The sequence below is a fragment of the Hyla sarda genome, chromosome 4 (genome assembly GCF_029499605.1).
Source record: "Hyla sarda isolate aHylSar1 chromosome 4, aHylSar1.hap1, whole genome shotgun sequence".
NCBI lineage: Eukaryota > Metazoa > Chordata > Amphibia > Anura > Hylidae > Hyla > Hyla sarda.
This window is the reverse complement of record NC_079192.1, coordinates 126,392,948-126,400,621: the sequence shown is the minus strand read 5'-3', so window position 1 is coordinate 126,400,621 and position 7,674 is coordinate 126,392,948. Positions and strand designations below refer to the sequence as shown.

The 7,674-nt window shown below is 31.7% G+C and overlaps 1 long non-coding RNA gene across 1 annotated transcript; it reads left to right on the top strand.

Moving 5' to 3' along the window:
• Positions 1 to 243: 243 nt before the first annotated feature.
• On the top strand, positions 244 to 5,024 carry LOC130368435 (uncharacterized). Its single transcript, XR_008892464.1, has 3 exons — positions 244 to 320; positions 2,595 to 2,667; positions 4,943 to 5,024. It is a non-coding gene; the product is annotated as an uncharacterized LOC130368435 (long non-coding RNA).
• The last annotated feature ends 2,650 nt before the right edge of the window (positions 5,025 to 7,674 follow it).

Here is a 7,674-nt window from a genome sequence, read left to right as displayed (position 1 = left end):
CTCGAGTATATACGGTATATCATATAAAACATTTTAATAAAATATTTAGTAAAAAAAATAAGAAAAATATACATAATATTTTAAATTAAAAAAATTCTAGATCCCAATATGGTCCATCTTTTTTGTTCCTTTTTCTTATGCAGTTTCATAATGCCTGAGATAAGTAGTTCTGGCCCTAGAATGTTATATATATTAGCTTCTGTAGCATGTATCAGGAACATGTTATCATACCTGTGTCTTTTTACAGGTGACTGATGCCCGATGAGAAGGTGAACGTGACATATACCTTTCTCAGCTTCAAGAAAGGAACCACGAGACAGGTAATTAATATTTATATTAATTACTGATAACAATCAGGCTAGATGTAAAATCTAGACCTGCAGAGATGTCATAGTCTCTACCTTATACATGAAGATATATGTGTTGTTAATAAGTATATTGTCTATAGACAGCTTCTTATATAACACAACGATATCTCAGGTACAGAGATTAGGAACATTTATCATCCTTCTTCTCTAATTTTTTATTTGTAGGAATCCTCTTTTTCAATATTAAATAGAATAGACTGAACTTACTACAGAGTTTACAAGTTTACTTTAGACTGTGGGCTGACTGACCGCAGATTTAAGACTTAACTCTACTAAGTAAAATAAAATAATTTTTTTTTGCTTCAAATATATAATTGTAGCCAAAGACTACAGCCATAAATATACATAGCCTGTTAACATAATGCTGAAGGGCGTAATATACTGCACTTGAATACTAATGCAGTGTATTATGTGAGCGATCTGAAGCTCGCTGTTAAAAGTCCCCTTTATAAAAAAAATTAAAGGCTAGGTTGACACTGAGGAATTTCCAGTCAGAATAAGTATTGCCGGAGGTTCCACGGGTACATTGCCGTCCCCATAGATGGCTATGTACTCTGCATGGATCCTATCTAAAAAAATAAAAATAAGATAAAAATAAACAATGAATAAAATAATGAACCCCAACCCCTACAAAAATGTATATATAGAAAAATGAATTTTTTAAAAAATAACCCCAAAAAAATAAAAAGTAACTCAACCCTCCCCTCAAATTAGCCATAATTAAACATTGGCTGTCAACATAATGCTGACAGCCATAATAAACTGCACTGTATTACTAGTGCAATGTATTATATGGTGATCAGCAGACTGCTGGTGAAAGCCCTCACCGGGGATTAAAAAAAAGGACAAAAAAACAAAACAAGTTAAAAAAACGAATTAAACAGAACACTCTTAAAAAACATATAAAAAAAGAGAGAAAAAATGTTTAAAAAAACCCACAATAAAACCCCTGACAATACCGTAACCATGCACTGTCTTTTAGAATAATACCGAGAGGCATAAGAAAGACACTGTCATACTTCTGCAGTCTATGAATATATGAGCTATCGAAAGATGGCTGCTTTAAGTCCCTTAATGGGAATAGATACAAACTAATAAGAAGAAAACAAGGCTAATAAAATATAAAAAAAAACTAAAACTCTGCATTAACAAAATCTTCCCTTTAAAAATTTTTTTTGTATCAAATATAAAATTAAAAAAAAAATATATATATATATATATAAAAATGCCAAAAAAACTTTATAACCCCATAAAAAAAACCTAACGATAGCCATAACCATACACTGTCTGTCAGCATAATACTGAGAGGCACAATACACTGCACTACAATAGTGGTGCAGTGTTTCAAAGAAACGATCAGATCAGGAGTGAAAGGTCGTTCTCGTATGGGAAAACAATAATTAGTAAAGAAAAAATAAGTAAATAAATGAATAAAACTGATTAAGATTAGTTAAAAAAGTATAAAAAATTAAGAAACAGTTGATAAAATAATAAAAAATTATCGGAAAAGTTAGAAAGTTAAAGGGGTACTCCACTGCTCAGCGTTTGGAACACAGATTTCCGAACACTGGAGCCGATATCGGTTGCTCGTGATGTCATAACCCCGCCCCCTCATGACATCACGCCCTGCCCCCTCATGACGTCACATCCTGCCCCCTCGATGCAAGTCTATGTGAGGGGGCTTGACGGCTGTACCCCTTTAAAAAATAAAAAACAAACTGGTTGATAAAATGTTTAAAAAAAACAACAACCCTGCCCCCACAAAAACATCCCTTTAAAAATACTATTTTGTATCAAATATACAATTCAGAATACAGAAAAGAATATATATAAAAAATAATCCCCCAAATTTTATAAATAAACCCCAAAAATTCGACGAAAGCTACATACATAGCATAAATGTGACAGGAATAAATCATGTAATAAAATAATACAACAACGCCCCCTACTTTCAAAATTAATAGGCATACATTCCTATAATATGATTAACTGTTGTATATAATATAACATTTTTAATAAAATATTTAGTAAAGAAATAAGAAAAATATACATAATATTTTAAATAAAATAAAAATCTAGATCCCAATATGGTCCATCTTTTTTGTTCCTTTTTCTTATGCAGTTTCATAATGCCTGAGATAAGTAGTTCTGGCCCTAGAATGTTATATATATTAGCTTCTGTAGCATGTATCAGGAACATGTTATCATACTTGTGTCTTTTTACAGGTGACTGATGCCCGATGAGAAGGTGAACGTGACATGTACCTTTGTCAGCTTCAAGAAAGGAACCACGAGACAGGTAATTAATATTTATATTAATTACTGATAACAATCAGACTAGATGTAACATCTAGACCTGCAGAGATGTCATAGTCTCTACCTTATACATGAAGATATATGTGTTGTTAAAAAGTATATCGTCTATAGACAGCTTCTTATATAACACAACGATATCTCAGGTACAGAGATTAGGAACATTTATCATCCTTCTTCTCTAATTTTTTATTTGTAGGAATCCTCTTTTTCAATATTAAATAGAATAGACTGAACTTACTACAGAGTTTACAAGTTTACTTTAGACTGTGGGCTGACTGACCGCAGATTTAAGACTTAACTCTACTAAGTAAAATAAAATCAATTATTTTTTTGCTTCAAATATATAATTGTAGCCAAAGACTATAGCCATAATAATACATAGCCTGTTACCATAATACTGAAGGGCGTAATACACTGCACTTGAATACTAATGCAGTGTGTTATGTGAGCGATCTGAAGCTCGCTGTTAAAAGTCCCCTTTATAAAAAGAATTAAAGGCTAGGTTCACACTGAGGAATTTCCAGTCAGAATAAGTATTGCCGGAGGTTCCACGGGTACATTGCCGTCCCCATAGATGGCTATGTACTCTGCATGGATCGTATCTAAAAAAAATTAAAATAAGTTAAAAATAAACAATGAATAAAATAATGAACCCCAACCTCTACAAAAATGTATATATAAAAAAAAGAATTTTTAAAAAAATAACCCAAAAATAATAAAAAGTAACTCAACCCTCCCCTCACATTAGCCATAATTAAACATTGGCTGTCAACATAATGCTGACAGCCATAATACACTGCACTGTAATACTAGTGCAATGTATTATATGGTGATCAGCAGATCGCTGGTGAAAGCCCTCACATGGGATAAAAAACAAGAACAAAAAAACAAATCAAGTAAAAAAAACGAATTAAACAGAACACTCTTAAAAAACATATTAAAAAAAGAGAGAGAAAATGTTTTAAAAAAAACACAATAAAAACCCTGACAATTCTGTAACCATACATTGTCTTTTAGAATAATACCGAGAGGCATAAGAAAAACAATGTCATACTTCTGCAGTCTATGAATTTATGAGCTATCGAAACATGGCTGCTTTATGTCCCTTAATGGGAATGGTTACGAAGTAATACGAAGAAAAAGAAGGCTAATAAAATATTTTTTTTTAAAAACTAAAACTCTGCGTTAACAAAAACTTCCCTTTAAAAATTTTTTTGTATCAAATATAAAATTAAGAAAAAAGCAAAATAAATATATAAAAATGCCAAAAAAACGTTATAACCCCATAAAAAAACCCTAACGATAGCCATAACCATACACTGTCTGTCAGCATAATACTGAGAGGCATAATACACTGCACTACAGTAGTGGTGCAGTGTTTCAAAGAAACGATCAGATCAGGAGTGAAAGGTCGTTCTCGTATGGGAAAACAATAATTAATAAAGAAAAAAGAAGTAAATAAATGAATAAAACTGATTAAAATTAGTTTAAAAAAGTATAAAAAATTAAGAAAAGGTTGATGAAATAATAAAAAATGATCTGAATAGATAGAAAGTTAAAGGGGTACTCTCCTGCTCAGCGTTTGGAACACAGATTTCCAAACGCTGGAGCTGATATCAGTTGCTCATGATGTCATAGCCCCGCCCCCTCATGACATCACGCCCTGCCCCCTCATGACGTCACATCCTGCCCCCTCAATGCAAGTCTATGGGAGGGGGCTTGACGGCTGTACCCCTTTAAAAAAAAAAACTGGTTGATAAAATATTTTAAAAAAAACAACAACCCTGCCCCCACAAAAACATCCCTTTAAAAATACTTTTTTGTATCAAATATACAATTCAGAATACAGAAAAGAAAATATATTCAAAAAATCCCCCAAATTTTATAAATAAACCCCAAAAATTCTACAAAAGCTACACACATAGCATAAATGTGAGAGGCATAAATCATGTAATAAAATAATACAACCACTCCCCCACTTTAAAAATTAATAGGCATACATTCCTATTATATGATTAACTGTTGTATATCATATAAAACATTTTAATAAAATATTTAGTAAAAAAAATAAGAAAAATATACATAATATTTTAAATTAAAAAAAAATCTAGATCCCAATATGGTCCATCTTTTTTGTTCCTTTTTCTTATGCAGTTTCATAATGCCTGAGATAAGTAGTTCTGGCCCTAGAATGTTATATATATTAGCTTCTGTAGCATGTATCAGGAACATGTTATCATACCTGTGTCTTTTTACAGGTGACTGATGCCCGATGAGAAGGTGAAAGTGACATATACCTTTCTCAGCTTCAAGAAAGGAACCACGAGACAGGTAATTAATATTTATATTAATTACTGATAACAATCAGGCTAGATGTAAAATCTAGACCTGCAGAGATGTCATAGTCTCTACCTTATACATGAAGATATATGTGTTGTTAATAAGTATATTGTCTATAGACAGCTTCTTATATAACACAACGATATCTCAGGTACAGAGATTAGGAACATTTATCATCCTTCTTCTCTAATTTTTTATTTGTAGGAATCCTCTTTTTCAATATTAAATAGAATAGACTGAACTTACTACAGAGTTTACAAGTTTACTTAAGACTGTGGGCTGACTGACCGCAGATTTAAGACTTAACTCTACTAAGTAAAATAAAATAATTTTTTTTTGCTTCAAATATATAATTGTAGCCAAAGACTACAGCCATAAATATACATAGCCTGTTAACATAATGCTGAAGGGCGTAATATACTGCACTTGAATACTAATGCAGTGTATTATGTGAGCGATCTGAAGCTCGCTGTTAAAAATCCCCTTTATAAAAAAAATTAAAGGCTAGGTTGACACTGAGGAATTTCCAGTCAGAATAAGTATTGCCGGAGGTTCCACGGGTACATTGCCGTCCCCATAGATGGCTATGTACTCTGCATGGATCCTATCTAAAAAAATAAAAATAAGATAAAAATAAACAATGAATAAAATAATGAACCCCAACCCCTACAAAAATGTATATATAGAAAAATGAATTTTTTAAAAAATAACCCCAAAAAAATAAAAAGTAACTCAACCCTCCCCTCAAATTAGCCATAATTAAACATTGGCTGTCAACATAATGCTGACAGCCATAATAAACTGCACTGTATTACTAGTGCAATGTATTATATGGTGATCAGCAGACTGCTGGTGAAAGCCCTCACCGGGGATTAAAAAAAAGAACAAAAAAACAAAACAAGTTAAAAAAACGAATTAAACAGAACACTCTTAAAAAACATATAAAAAAAGAGAGAAAAATTTTTAAAAAAAACCCACAATAAAACCCCTGACAATACCGTAACCATGCACTGTCTTTTAGAATAATACCGAGAGGCATAAGAAAGACACTGTCATACTTCTGCAGTCTATGAATATATGAGCTATGGAAAGATGGCTGCTTTAAGTCCCTTAATGGGAATAGATACAAACTAATAAGAAGAAAACAAGGCTAATAAAATATTAAAAAAAACTAAAACTCTGCATTAACAAAAACTTCCCTTTAAAAACATTTTTTGTATCAAATATAAAATTAAGAAAAAAGAAAAAAATATATATAAAAATGCCAAAAAAACTTTATAACCCCATAAAAAAAAACTAACGATAGCCATAACCATACACTGTCTGTCAGCATAATACTGAGAGGCATAATACACTGCACTACAATAGTGGTGCAGTGTTTCAAAGAAACGATCAGATCAGGAGTGAAAGGTCGTTCTCGTATGGGAAAACAATAATTAGTAAAGAAAAAATAAGTAAATAAATGAATAAAACTGATTAAGATTAGTTTAAAAAGTATAAAAAATTAAGAAACAGTTGATAAAATAATAAAAAATTATCGGAAAAGTTAGAAAGTTAAAGGGGTACTCCACTGCTCAGCGTTTGGAACACAGATTTCCGAACACTGGAGCCGATATCGGTTGCTCGTGATGTCATAACCCCGCCCCCTCATGACATCACGCCCTGCCCCCTCATGACGTCACATCCTGCCCCCTCGATGCAAGTCTATGTGAGGGGGCTTGACGGCTGTACCCCTTTAAAAAATAAAAAACAAACTGGTTGATAAAATGTTTAAAAAAAACAACAACCCTGCCCCCACAAAAACATCCCTTTAAAAATACTATTTTGTATCAAATATACAATTCAGAATACAGAAAAGAATATATATAAAAAATAATCCCCCAAATTTTATAAATAAACCCCAAAAATTCGACGAAAGCTACATACATAGCATAAATGTGACAGGAATAAATCATGTAATAAAATAATACAACAACGCCCCCTACTTTCAAAATTAATAGGCATACATTCCTATAATATGATTAACTGTTGTATATAATATAACATTTTTAATAAAATATTTAGTAAAGAAATAAGAAAAATATACATAATATTTTAAATAAAATAAAAATCTAGATCCCAATATGGTCCATCTTTTTTGTTCCTTTTTCTAATGCAGTTTCATAATGCCTGAGATAAGTAGTTCTGGCCCTAGAATGTTATATATATTAGCTTCTGTAGCATGTATCAGGAACATGTTATCATACTTGTGTCTTTTTACAGGTGACTGATGCCCGATGAGAAGGTGAACGTGACATGTACCTTTGTCAGCTTCAAGAAAGGAACCACGAGACAGGTAATTAATATTTATATTAATTACTGATAACAATCAGACTAGATGTAACATCTAGACCTGCAGAGATGTCATAGTCTCTACCTTATACATGAAGATATATGTGTTGTTAAAAAGTATATCGTCTATAGACAGCTTCTTATATAACACAACGATATCTCAGGTACACAGATTAGGAACATTTATCATCCTTCTTCTCTAATTTTTTATTTGTAGGAATCCTCTTTTTCAATATTAAATAGAATAGACTGAACTTACTACAGAGTTTACAAGTTTACTTTAGACTGTGGGCCGACTGACCGTAGATTTAAGACTTAA